This window comes from Aquarana catesbeiana, linkage group LG10 (genome assembly GCF_042186555.1).
Source record: "Aquarana catesbeiana isolate 2022-GZ linkage group LG10, ASM4218655v1, whole genome shotgun sequence".
NCBI classification, from domain to species: Eukaryota; Metazoa; Chordata; class Amphibia; order Anura; family Ranidae; genus Aquarana; species Aquarana catesbeiana.
The window spans coordinates 51,005,927-51,020,569 of NC_133333.1; the positions used below are offsets into that span (position 1 = coordinate 51,005,927).

Below are 14,643 nucleotides of genomic sequence, written 5' to 3' on the forward strand. Positions count from 1 at the left end.
TGTCCTCGCTCTCCCCCGCCTCTTTCTCTCCAGGTATCGGTATGGTATCGGCCGATAAAATCGCCGCACAGGGGAAGACACGACCGCCGGCACCCTCCGATCACATTGTCATTCTGATATCTCGATTTTCTAAGACGTATAATCGCGGGTCCAAGCCCCGCCCCCCGCGGCCTTTACCGATTGGACATATCGATTGGTAATCGTGTCCTGACAGACGAGCACGGCAGCCAATGGCTGCGCCGGTCCAGGGCGGGAACCGCCCACCGGCGCACGGAAAGCTAGAAGTCTAGCCAATCCAGAGCGAAGCCGGGCCAGGAGGCGGCCACGCCCCGCTCTAGCCGGTATTGATGGGCAGAATCACCAGGCAATGGACACAGAGATGGGCAGAATGGCGTGCCAAAGTCGGGTGACACTTAGTCCTAAGCCAATCAGCGTTGGCATTCTGTAACTCCCGCCTTTCTATAATGTTGATTGATGTTCTACATGACCAATGGCTACAGGGGAGAGGCGTGACATGAGAACATGAGGACTGTTGTCTATCTGGTCCAGCAGGATACAGGCAACCAGTAATGAGATGACAGTGATTGTTACACTGACACAGCAACACTCACCTTGTGTGGCCAGCCTGGGAAATGCATCACCAGAGCCTGCAGCTGCTGCAGAACCTCTTAGGACAGGGATAGGCAACCTTAGAGAGATGGAGATCTACCTGAACAACACTGATGAAGTCAAAGATCTCGGGGCTCAGTGTCATGATAGGACCGAACATGATGGCAGAAAGGCGTGTTCCATGTGTGTTTCCTGCACCACGTTCAAAACGCACTGCCAGACATCCCAAGTCACCCGCATTTCTCTGTGATGGCTCCCACACACCCGCAAGAGCCTCGCGATCTCCCGGGAATGATCGGTGTGGCGGGAGGGACAGCTGTGATCACAGATCTCCCTGTATAGGATTTTAGCTTCTCCTTCTCCCTCCCGCGGCTGTCAGCTAAAAAGCTATAGAGGGAGATCGGTGATCACAGCTGTCCCTCCCGCCACACCGATCATTCCTAGCTGTTCTGTGTGCTCCTCCCCCAGCCCCCTCCGTGTCCTTCTCCGCCCCCTCCCCCCTGTTCTTTGGCCCCCTCCATGTCCTTCTCTACCCCCCTGTTCTCCGGCCCCCTCCGTGTCCTTCTCCGCCCAACCCCTGTTCTCCTCCGGTCCCCTCCGTGTCCTCTGCCCACCCCCCTGTTCTCCGGCCCCCTCCGTGTCCTTCTCCACCCGCCCTCCCCCCCCCCCGTTCTCCTTCCCCTTTGTGTCCTTCTCTACCCGCTGTTCTCCGGCCCCCTCCGTGTCCTTCGCCCCCCCTGTTCTCCTCCGGCCCCCTCCGTGACCTCCGCTGCCTCCTGTTCTCCGGCCCCCTCCGTGTCCTTCTACGCCCCCCTGTTCTCCTCCGGGCCCCCTCTGTGACCCCTCCGTGACCTTCTACACCCCCCTTCCTGTTCTCCGCCCCCCCCGTTCTCCTGCCCCCTCCTTGTCCTTCTCCACCCCCATTTGTTCTCCCGGCCCCCTCAGTGACCTTTTCCACCCCCCCCTGTTCTCTGGCACCCTCCGTGTCCTTCTCCGCCCACCCCCGTTCTCCTCCAGCCCCCTCCTTGACCTTCTCCGCTCCCCCCTGTTCTCCAGCCCCCTCCATGTCCTTCTCCACCCCCCTTGTTCTCCGGCCCCTTCCGTGACCTTCTCCTCCCTCCTGTTCTCCTCCCGCCCCCTCCGTGTCCTTCTCCGGCCCACTTCATGTACTTCGCCCACCCCCGTTCTCCTCCAGCCCCCTACGTGGCCTTCTCGGCCCCCCCCGTTCTCCTAAGGCCCCCTCCATGTCCTTCTCCGCCCCCCATGAGCTCCGCCCCCCTCCTGGTCTCCTCCGGCCCCCTCTGTGTCCTTCTACGCCCCCCGTTCTCCTCAGGGCCCCCTCCGTGACCTTATACGCCCCCCTTCTGTTCTCCAGCCCCCTCCATGTCCTTCTCCGCCCCCCTTGTTCTCCGGCCCCTCAGTGACCTTTTCCGCCCACCCTGTTCTCCGGGACCCTCCATGTCCTTCTCTGCCCACCCCCGTTCTCCTCCAGCCCCCTCCATGACCTTCTCCACTCCCCCCTGTTCTCCAGGCCCCTCCATGTCCTTCTCCACCCCCTTGTTCTCCGTTCCCCCCTGTTCTCCAGCCCCCTCCATGTCCTTCTCCGCCCCCCCGTTCTCCTCAGGTCCCCTCCATGTCCTTCGCCCACCCCTGTTCTCCTCCGGCCCCCTACGTGACCTTCTCGGCCCCCCCTTTTCTCCTAAGGCCCCTCCGTGTCCTTCTCCACCCCCCATGAGCTCCGCCCTCCTGTTCTCCTCCATCCCCATCCGTGTCCTTCTCGGCCCCCCTTTCCCCCTATCAGCCCCCTCTGTGACCTTCTCCGCCCCCCCTGTTCTCCTCCAGCCCCCCCGTGTCCTCCGCCCCCCTGTTCTCCTCCAGCCCCCTCCGTGTCCTTCTCCGCCCCCCCGTTCTCCGCTGGCCTCCTCCATGACCTTCTCCGCCCCCCCCCTCCTGTTCTCCTCCGGCCCCCTTCGTGACCTTCTCCTCCGCCCCCCCTCTGTTCTTCTCCGCCCCCCCGTTCTGCTCCGGCCTCCTCCATGACCTCCGTCCCCCTCCATGTCCTTCTCCGCCCACCTCCTGTTCTCCCCTGGCCCCTTCCGAATCCTTCTCTGCCCCCCCTGTTCTCCTTCGGCCCCCTCCGTGTCCTTCTCCGCCCCTCCCCCCTGTTCTCCTCCAGCCCCTGTGTTCTTCTTCTCCTCCCCTCGTCCCCCGCAGCCGGCTCCCCTCCTCTCCTCTCCCGCCGGTTGCGGGGGGGGGGGGGACTGTCAGGAAATGGACACAGTGAGCAAGATCGCTCCTGTGTCCTGTGATAACTGAGCAGAGTAAACTGTGTTTACTCTGCTCAGTTTATGAATGAACAGGAGCCTCTGTCTCCTGTTCATTCATCTTTAGTGCTGAGAAAGGGACTAGGGAATCTGTGTCCTCAGTCCCTTTGTCTGTCTCAAAGGGGAGATGTCAGGGGTCTGTTTAGAACCCCTGACGTCTCACCAAAGCCCCCCAAAAAATATTTTAAAAATTATTGTAAAAAAAAATTCTAAAAAGTGTAAAAAATTAAAATAAAAACTACTGTCACCACTCTCCCCCGTCCTACCAACACCATCCACTGCCCCAACCCCCTCCCCCCAAAAAGCATTGTGAATTTTTTTTTAAAACAAATAAAATTGTAAAAAATCAATTAAAAATAAACTGACATTGTCCACTGCCACATACCAGGATCAGGAGTGTGTTACGCTCAGAATGTAGGGATCAGGAGTGCATTTCTCTCAGAAAGCAGGGATCAGGAGTGCGTTACGCTCAGAATGCAGTGATAAGGAGTGCGTTACGCTCACAATGCAGGGATCAGGAGCGCGTCACGTTCAGAATGCAGGGATCAGGAGTGCGTTACGCTCAGAATGCAGGGATCAGGAGTGCATTGCTCTCAGAATGCAGGGATCAGGAGTGCATTTTGCTCAGAATGCAGGGATCAGGAGTGCGTTGCTCTCGGAATGCAGGGATCAGGAGTGTGTTTCAATCAGAATGCAGGGATCAGGAGTGCGTTATGCTCAGAATGCAGGGATCAGGAGTGTGTTATGCTCAGAATGTAGGGATCAGGAATGCATTTCTCTCAGAAAGCAGGGATCGGGAGTGCGTTACGCTCATCATGCAGGAATCAGGAGTGCGTTACGCTCAGAATGCAGGGATCAGGAGTGCGTTACGCTCACAATGCAGGCATCAGGAGTGCATTGCTCTCAGAATGCAGGGATCAGGAGTGCGTTTTGCCCAGAATGCAGGGATCAGGAGTGCGTTGCTCTCGGAATGCAGGGATCAGGAGTGTGTTTCAATCAGAATGCAGGGACCAGGAGTGCGTTATGCTCAGAATGCAGGGATCAGGAGTGTGTTACGCTCAGAATGTAGGGATCAGGAGTGCATTTCTCTCAGAAAGCAGGGATCAGGAGTGCGTTACGCTCAGAATGCAGGGATCAGGAGTGTGTTCGCTCACAATGCAGCTATCAGGAGTGCATTACGCTCAGAATGCAGGGATCAGGAGTGCGTTACGCTCAGAATGCAGGGATCAGGAGTGCATTGCTCTCAGAATGCAGGGATCAGGAGTGTGTTTTGCTCAGAATGCATGGATCAGGAGTCCGTTGTTCTCGGAATGCAGGGATCAGGAGTGTGTTTCAATCAGAATGCAGGGATCAGGAGTGTGTTTTGCTCAGAACGCAGGTATCAGGAGTGTGTTACGCTCAGAATGCAGGAATCAGGAGTGGATTGCTCTCGGAATGCAGGGATCAGAAGTGCATTACGTTCAAGATGCAGGGATCAGGAGTGCGTTATGCTAAGAATGCAGGGATCAGGAGTGTTTTGGTCCCAGAATGCAGGCATCAGGAGTGCATTGTTCTCAGAATGCAGGGATCAGGAGTGCGTTTCGTTCAGAATGCAAGGATCAGGAGTGCATTGTGTTTAGAATGCAGGGATCAGGAGTGCATTGTGTTTAGAATGCAGGGATCAGGAGCGTGTTATGCTCAGAATGCAGGGATTTGGGGGGGGGGGGGGTGATGTGAAGTATGGTAGAGGACCATGTTACGCTCAGAATGCAGGGATTGGAGGGGGGGGGGGGGTGATGTGAAGTATGGTCGAGGACACTGCTATGGGGATGACCCTGCCCATAGCAGTGTCCACCCCCCCACACACACCCACACACACACACTTCCCTTCCATAGCATCCTACTTGTGCACACAGGAGACCTAGAGGCAGCACAGTTCTGGATAGGGAGTAGGAGTGACTTTTCATATTAACAAGCTGGTGATTGGTTGTTTAGGACCTAGCAACCAATCATCTGCGGGTTAATTTGAAAAGTTAACTTGGCCAGGCCCCCCTCCCACCACTTCCATCCTGATCTGTGTTGCCTCTCCCTCTCCACTGTTTGCTGATGACAGCAGTGGAGGAGGATGAGGGCGGAGAGAGAAGGACTGGCAGGTAGCAGTAGAGGGGGTCGGCGGCACAGTCCCGTTCCTGGTTTACCTATCATCTACCCACGGTCAGGGCTGCAGTTCGAAATCACGGGGCGCCATACAGCTTATCTGATTGGGCCCTCCACTAGCCGAAAGTGACTGAGGGCATAGATTTATCAGTCTCTTTCCCTGCAACCTCTGCTGCACAGACGAATGAATAGGAAGCGCTCTAAGGCTTCCTGCTCATTCACAAACTGAAGCATAGTAAATATAGTTTATTATGATTCAGTGATGAATGGACACAGGAGTGATTGGTGTCCATCAATCACTGTGTTCATTCAGGAAAGAAGGGGTCAGAAAATTACATATTTACCAGCCCCTTCCCCCACTCTCCATCTTAAAACATCCATCTGTGTGCCTACAGCAGCTGCCGGCGGGAGAGAAGAGGGAAGCCAGAAGAGCTGCGGGGGGAAAGGGGCACACAGGGGGGCTTGGATAGATGGAAGCAGCGCATGTGCTAGAACAAATTCCCCTTTAGTGCAGCTGGAGGGAGAAAAAGAAGGATAAGCTGTCAGCACTGCAGGGGGAGGCAGAAGAGAATTGGTGGCTCAAATAAGACAGTACAGCTGGCCCTCTTGCTCAGCAGGTGCCTTTTTGAACTGATGGGGCTCAGTACAGGAGGGCTGGCTGTACTGCCTTATCAGCAGCCCTAAAACAATAAAAATCTTGCGAGCTACCATAAACATATACCGACTTCTATCTAGATAAAACCGCGCAAAAGAATAAAATATAAATGAAAGTGCCGTGTCATTTTAATACTGGCATGTGATAACCACAATAAATTACTATTTCCGTGTGTACTTCCACAAATAACTGTAAATTATATACTCAAGAATGTATCTTAAATGCTACAAATATAACCAATACATAAAAGTGCCCTAGTGAGAAAAGCTGTTATCAATAAAGTGACTCTGTGCAACACTATAATGCAACGTGTAAACTCATATCATCATATAAAAAAGTCCTTATTTAAAGAGAAAGTAAACCAATGATGGGTTTTACTTCCTCTTTATTTCCCTGCAAAGGTAAAGCATAATGGGCTACTATGCATCGCTACTTACTACTGCTACTTACCTGAAACCGAAGCCTGTAATGTCACCAATGTCCCCACTAGCAGTGAGCGTCCATCTTCACCCCTCTTCCTTTCGGGGGCCACGAACTCCGGCTTTGTGACTGGCCGGAGTCACGCAACGTCACTCCCGCACATGCATGCGGGAGCCGCTAGTTACAGCATGACCCCTTTAGAAACGGCACGATCTGTAGTGCACATGCTCCGTAGACATCGGCGCATGCCTTTTTTGAAAATATCTCCTAAACCATGAAGGTTTAGGAGATATTTCCAGCACCTACAGGTAAGCTTTAATATAGGCTTACCTGTAGGTAAAAGTGGTTGTACAGGGTGTTCAATTACTTTAAGTGCTCAAATTCTATACAAAAAAGTGTTCCAGTGCACTAACGTTCTACGTGCAAAATTCTATGTTGAAAAATTCATGTGATGACATGCGTTGATATAAAAATATATAATCCATTCCAAAAAACAATAATCAGATCCAAACAATGGTGATAGCAAGCGTGTTCTTGTGTCCACTCAGGTGCTCCCCCCTTCAGTATATGCGCTCACCTTAGAGCGTGTGACCTTGCAGTTAAGCTTGGTCAAAACACGCTTATGAACCACCTCTGGGTTCAGTGTCTGTAATGGGATCCCAGGCTGATTGTTATACATGTATGTGGAAAACGTGCCAGCAAAGGAAACTAGATAGTGTGATATTGTTTAAACTATTTTTATTATTAGACACTAGCCCCTTAAATAAGGTACTCACATTTCATGGGTGCTTCAGTGCACCACCATTTAACCACTTCAGCCCCGGAAGATTTTACCCCCTTCCTGACCAGAGCACGTTTTGCGATTCGGCACTGCGTCGCTTTAACTGACGGTTGCGCGGTCGTGCGACGTGTGCACCCAAACAAAATTGACGTCCTTTTTTTCCCACAAATAGAGCTTTCTTTTGGTAGTATTTGATCGCTTCTGCGGTTTTTATTTTTTGCGCTATAAACAAAAAAATAGCGACAATTTTTGAAAAAAACACAATACTTTTTACTTTTTGCTATAATAAATGTCCCCAAAAATACATAAAAAAAAAACATTTTTTTTCCTGAGTTAGGGCCGATAGGTATTCTTCTACATATTTTTGGTTAAAAAAAATCGCAATAAGCGTAAATTGATTGGTTTGCGCAAAAGTTATAGCATCTCCAAAATAGGGGATAGGTTTATGGCTTTTCTATTATTAATTTTTTTTTTTTTTACAAGTAATGGCGGAGATCTGCGATTTTTATTAGGACTGCAACATTATGGCGGACACGTCGGACAATTTTCACATTTTTTGGGACCATTGGCATTTTTACAGCGATCAGTGCTATAAAATTGCTTTGATTACTGTGAAAATGTCACTGGCAGTGAAAGGGTTAACCACTAGGGGGCAGTGAAGGGGTTAAGTATGTCCTAGTACGTGTTCTAACTGAAGGGGGGGGGGGGGACTGTGCAGGGTCCAGAAACTATACTGTATCATTTCTTGAGGCCCTAAAATGCAAGGACAGTACAAATACCCCCTAATGTCCCCTTTTTGGAAAGTAGACAGTCCAAGGTATTTATTTTATTTTTTCACAATTTACAATGTACCAGTGTGTTGCTTAGCTTGCAGCAGCCGCCTGCAATAAATAAATAATTAGCACTGTCCCACTGCAGTTTGAGAGCATTTGCGAAGTGGATAGGTCAGGGACAGGAACCCGCTAGTGAGGGATACTGGAGTTGATTTACTAAAACTAGAGAGTGCAAAATCTGGTGCAGCTGTGCATGGTAGCCAATCAGCTTCTAACAGTGGTGCAGTGGGTAGCACTTTCGCCTAGCAGTAAGAAGGGTCGCTGGTTCGAATCCCAACCACGACACTACCTGCTTGGAGTTTGCATGTTCTCCCTGTGTCTGCGTGGGTTTCCTCCGGTTTCCTCCCACACTCTAAGGACATGCTGGTAGGTTAATTGGATCCTGTCTAAATTGTCCCTAGTATGTATGAATGTGAGTTAGGGACCTTAGATTGTAAGCTCCTTGAGGGTAGGGACTGATGTGAATGTACAATGTATATGTAAAGCGCTGCGTAAATTGACGGCGCTATAGAAGTACCTAAAATAAATAAATAAATAAAATAAACTTCAGCTTGTTCAAAACAAAAAAAACGTGGAAGCTGATTGGTTTCTATGCAAAGCTGCACCAGATTTTGCACTCTCGAATTTTAGTAAATCAACCCCAATGTGTCTAGTATAAGGAAAGGTTCTGGTGGAGGAGGGACAGTGCAGGGACTTTATGCTATGAGTCCTTGTGTAAAATACTGCCGTACTGGGTTCAGCCATGATATTCAGGCGCTGTTTTCACTTTGTTGGAACTTTGAGTTAATATATTGTGCTGCATTCCTTGGCCTCCATGTGCATTTACTTTACTTTGGGTACCAAACATCTGGCCCCACTTACAACCTACTACTTAAAGAGCTCTCTGCCTGGTGGACTTCAAAGGGTTTTACTCATATTTCCTCTGTTTTGAATATCTACGTGCCAGTGCGGATATTCCCAACAAATATTTATTATAATATGTACTGATATGACATGCTGTCCACACTCAGCTCAGTTTGGCTCCCCAACTTGTACATTGGCTCCCAGGCCAATAGAACAGACCATCTTTGTGGACAAACTAAGCTGATCACCACCTTCTACCAAACACTGCAGGCTGTAAGTCCATAACCCTTTGTAACCTCTTACAAAAAATGGATGAGATTCATTCTCAACCTTTCTCTGAGGATAGTTGGGAGGAAGCAACAGACATCTTATTTGCCGACATAATCAGTACAGAGGACAAACTTATAGAGTTTAAATGAATTCACCATTTACATTACACACCTGATCACAGTTACATCACATGGGTCTTATTCCGCATGCCCATTGTGTTAGATGTGGAGAGTCCCCAGTTACACCATATTACATTTTATGGTCCTGCCTTAGGTTTACAATCTTTTGGAGTGCTCTCTGCCCTACATTGGAATCCAGTCTTGGTTACTCTGCTCCCAGGACATCAGAAGTGTACTTACTAGGTATCCTGAATGACTTTGTCCCGCTGGTTCATGAACGCATTGTGTAATGGTTGATAATTTTTCAAGCAAGGAAATACATATTGCTCAACTGTAAAAATCTCACTCCACCATCTTCAACAGGTTTTTTTTTTGTATGATCAATACAGAATTAACCAAATACTAAATAATATTTGATGGCAGAGTTTGCCCTATAAAATTCCATAAAGTGTGAAATCTATGGCTAAATTTCCACTTCAACCTCTTACTTGGATATGCCTTCTCTAAGTATTCTCTCCTAAGGCACTATTCCAGTACTTACAGTGTGGGCCGCCTGGGGTAGAGGGGGAGCATGTGTGTATGTCTGTGTATATGTTTGTCTTTTTCTTGTTCTCTGTGCTTTGTTTGTAACTCATGGTTACGCCAATACTTGAGCTTATTTGCTCTACTGTGCTTCTGATACTCTTTATTTGAATCTATATACTTATGCAAAATTAATAAACAGATTTAAAAAAAAAAAAAGGTAATTTGAGGACACATAAACACAATATATTACCCAATTGTTGGTAAAATATAAAATATGATGTTGCACCAAGTAAAGAGATACCAACAAATAGATCCTAAAAATTGGGTGTGCCCTCCATCATTCTTCGAAAATATTTGTCTAAAATCACCAAGAAGAACAGGACTAATATCAGAAATATACTCGAATTTAATAAATAATGCAAAACAAACTCCCCTATATGCATAAATGGGAACAAGAGTGGGAATTTACAGTATACAACGGAAAATTGGGACAATTGCATAACTAATTTACATAAGTGAACCAGATCAATTACAATAAAAAAGACTGCAATCAAATTATTCACAAGATGGTATTATACACCAACCAAAATTCATGCCATGTTCCTCCCACTCCCCAGACATGCTTCAGAGGTTGCAACTCAATGGGTTCATTCTCACATATTTTTTGGAACTGTGAGAAAATTACACCTATGTGGAAACAATTAGAAAAATGTGCTTCCAAAATCTCAGGTAACTCTATTAATCTAACGGTACACAACTGTTTATTATTCTCCTCCATCATTGGACTTACCCCCCATAATATGAGATTGATCCACACAATATGTGTAGCAATACACTGGTTGATAGTGGAACTGATGGTGATTTCCAGTGATATGCTAACACACCTGAAAACTAGGATTAATAATATCAACCTTATGGAAAAAATATTCCATACAATACACAATACTAATCATTTTTATAACAAAAAATGGGAACCATGGCAAAATCATTCCAGTTTCTTTTTGAACGTTGAATAACAATATTATCAACATATTTCAGTAAAGCATCAATAGAGTTATATATTTACAAAATGCATAATATACAATAATATAAAGTTTAAATATTATAACATATTATGTCATATATCAATAATTTTTTCTTGTTTTATCCTGGATGTAAATTACCTGTATTATATCTTTCTATGGCATATGTCAAAAGGTTTTTGTACCACCTTTTGTACCAAAAAAAATAGTTTGTAAACGAAAATTGTGTGTGCCCATGAAAGGGTCGATCAACTTTGGTACCCTATATTTTTCATAGGCAACACATTAAAACCTCCTACAGGTCATCAGGTTAGAATTAACTATGAATAATGGGCCTATAATTATTGCTCTCTCTGGTGCTTGCGGTAACATGTATGTATCCATTTTTATGCACGTAGGAGCCCCCAGCTGCAGCATTTTCATTTGTAAATTTGTGTAGTTGGGGTTAAGTAAGGGCACAACAAAGTATTTGAGGGGGATTTTAAGTGCTTGGGTGTAATATTATTTTTTACACTTTTATTTACTTTTTTTTGGTAAACAGTTTTTTCATCTCAAAGGGGTAGTGCTACCCCCTTAGGAGCCGCTAGATAGGATTGGTCCTCTGTTCTTAGCCACAGTCTTCTCAAGAACCTCAGGCCCTCTGACACACCAGGTTGAGTGTACAGACATACAATATCACAAGAATTCACTGAAAGTAATACTTAGTACCCAATAGTAGTTTATTTTAAAGAAAACAGTCACCTAACCAGTTAGTAAAGGCAAGCTTAATATCTTGTTGCCCAGTATGGTGGGTAATTAGGCAAGCATAGAATGGATTAACAATGGTAAGAGCACAATTTAGCACACAAAGTGATTAACAGTATGGACTAGGCATAAGATGACATTTGGCATCAAGATCAGCATAAACAGTAGCAAGACCACCTCAAGTGTAGCAGTGAGCAGTAGTATTAATCTATCAATTGCTCGAACTATACTGCCAGAAGGCATTTATGGCGGCAATGCTAGTCCTAGACCGGCAGGATATGCATTGTCCAAAAGAAAAGAAGGATTATAGTGAGAGGCATGGGAACAAAAGGGGCTTGCAGAATATATATTATGGGAGGGACAGTCCTTTGAGATGTTCTTCTGCTGGCTATCGTTGGGGCCCTTTAGGAGCGTCAGTGCACTTAATGACAGTCCCAGTTAACTTGTCATACCTGCAGTATAGGTACAGTATAGTCTCAGCAGAGGTACAAGGTAGATGTAGTTCTGATGTGGCAAAATTCAATATTATGGGTTTGTATAGGTGCAGTCTTGGTTTGTAATAAGTATGTTATAGAGTGCAGCATGTGTGCGGTATGTATTGGATACAGTTAGTGTTCCGCTCTCAGTGGCTCAGTCCTCCCTAGTAGTATCAGCAATGGGCGCCCTTTCATCAAGATACTGCGATGACCTATCTCTAAGGAAGGGGGGGGGGCCCCTTGGTCTCTCCCTGAAAGCCTCTGGTGATAAGTGGTGGGAAACAGAGGGTGAGTTGACTGCAGTGATGCAGGTGCTGCGATATGGGCTGTGCTGCACTGCCCCCGGGTGTCTTCACTGCCAGTCTCAGATCTGGTAAACTTTGTTGTCTGACAACACTGAAGAAATGACACTTTGCTAAAATGTAAATTAGTGAGTGTACAGCTTGTATAATAGTGTAAATTTGCTGTCCCCTAAAAATAACTCACACAGTCATTAATGTCTAAACCGCTGGCAACAAAAGTGAGTACACCCCTAAGTGAAAATGTCCAAATTGGGCCCAAAGTGCCAATATTTTGTGTGGCCACCATTATTTTCCAGCACTGCCTTAACCCTCTTCCACTCCTCCAGAAAAAAAGAAAGAAAAACCCTGGATGGGATTTTAAAGGCAGCAACACCACTAATGTAGAATAAAAGACGTTTATTAATACATATAAAATTAGATCAGTTTGCACATGAGATGATCAGTTTAAACCATAACAAAAAACAAACAGAATACAACATAGCGTAAATATATAACAAGTACGCAAATATAATTGAATCTTGGTACTCTCCAAGCTCTAATAGGATTCCGGTACCCGACATGTTTCTGGTTACAAACACTTCGGCAGGGGTAATGGATAGGAGAATATATGATCATATGTTTATCTAATAAAGAAAAAAAAAAAAAAAACGTGACATGGATGATGGCAAACATATGGAATATAGACACAATTCTGCCAACAGGACACCTACCAAAAAGTAAGCAAGGAGTTGGTACAATGTATACTGCGCTATGCAAGCAGGAATAACAGCAGAATAGTGTGGAGGATGGTGCCAAATGGAGGCCTCCTGACACTACCCCCCCACAAGGGCAAAAGGTGGAGTATCTTATGAGAGCCCTCCATGCACGAATTGGTAATATATTTGGATGATATGCAGATTACAGCTGGGTGATTAGAAGAGCTAGAGTATAGGGTATGGGAGCGAGGACAGTCAAGAACAGGAGAGAAAGCTAAGAAAGTAGGAGAGCAGGAGGGTAGTATAGAGGATTAGGTATACCAAGAAAATAGGAGGCTGCTACGAGAGTGAACAGCTGCAGTCTAAGCAATATCGGCAGCAAAACCTTGCTAAGACGCTCTCCAGTGAGAAACTGGAAATTGAGCGTAGTCCTATGTGGAGGAGCAGTTAGAGCCAGGAAGGGAGCCCCTGATCCATCCTGCCCCCCCCCAGCAATAATAATTATTCTACGTAACTTAACAGTATACAGATAACAGTTGTAACAAAATGTGTGGTAATGACAGGCATGAACTAAACATAAATTTGAGATAAGGTTAAGCTTGAATGGTAATGAGTCCCCCCCGAGGGTCCACATGGTCACCCCTGCTATAACCCCCAAGCCTCCCCCAGTAATGGCACAAACCCCAAGCAATAGGCCCGGGGTCCCTGTCACATCCAGTAGGAGAGGCACAGCCACCGCCAAAAATTACATCTATGGGGTGGTGGTCTCTCCGTCCGTCTAGTATCCCTCAAAGGTCTGCGCCCCCAATACGTGCCATTTCAGTGAGGTAGCACCCTCAGCGTGGAATAGCGAGGAAACAAGAACCTAAGCAAAACCCTCCAAAACTAAGTTTCCACGCAGGTGGTTCCATCCCAGAGCATCCTGGAGGCTAAGCCAAAACCCCCCCTAGAGAGTTAGGATCCAACAAACAGGGTCCCGCGTAGAGACTAATGCAACGAGTCCCCTATATACACAGTTACCCTATGTAGAACATATCATGTGCATTCTATATAAAACAAACATTAGGCACATAGTCCTTCATTAAAAAAGATATGCAGAACATATTTCAATCAGAATGCTGCGCCAGCTTCGTATAGGGGGTCTTCATCATACCGCAGGGCAGCTGAAGTTTGTACTTCTGGGGCCCCTGTAGTATGCGAGGAAGCACCACTGCAGCAATAGCAGGGCTAAAATATTAGGCCCCTCAATAGTTATTTCTTTGGTGAATTCGGCGGACATGTATACATCCAGGGGTCAGCCGGGAGACAAGTAAAAGGGTGATGAGCAGGGTCTTACACTGCGGGCAGCCATGTTGAGTACTGGGGATACCATCCAATCTGAGGGGGTTAAAGAACCTCGTACGTTCATGGACCTAGTGTATCCTTGAGCAGGAGTAGGGTCAGGGCGGGGAAGGCTGGCAAGGGGGGGGGGACAATCCCATACGGGGGTCTCTCAGCAGAACTATTGCTGCTGGCAGGCAGCGAGCTGCCTGCGGGTCAGGCTGGTGGCAAGGGCACAGATGCTCAGGGGGTGAAACAGAGAAAATGGCGGTTTGCTTATGACTCAGGTGACCGCTCCAGAGAAGGCACTGGATTTCCTACTGGTTCTCTGGGGGCAAGCTTGCGACGGGCCATGATGTGTAGAAAGGCCCGATCTGCTGGTGGGTCACGGGAGGAGTTGGAGCCAGTCTGCAACTTCGGATACGCTTCAAGGAAGGAAAACAACGCCAGTAGCTCCGCCGGTTTCTGCAGGGTGAAGGAGGTCGTGTCCTTCCAGGACATAACTGCAGCGTCTCCCTGGAGAGGTCCGGCAAGATCCTGATGGGAGCCCTGTCGACCTCCACATCTCA

At 47.3% G+C, this 14,643-nt stretch overlaps 1 protein-coding gene across 1 annotated transcript in view; it reads right to left on the reverse strand.

Annotated features, from left to right (window-relative positions):
- Nucleotides 1-146, reverse strand: part of LOC141110672 (E3 SUMO-protein ligase ZBED1-like) — a gene marked incomplete in the record, with an annotated part of 57,702 nt that extends 57,556 nt beyond the window's left edge. The window contains 1 exon segment of the mRNA XM_073602157.1: nt 13-146.
- Between the last annotated feature and the right edge of the window lie 14,497 nt (nt 147-14,643).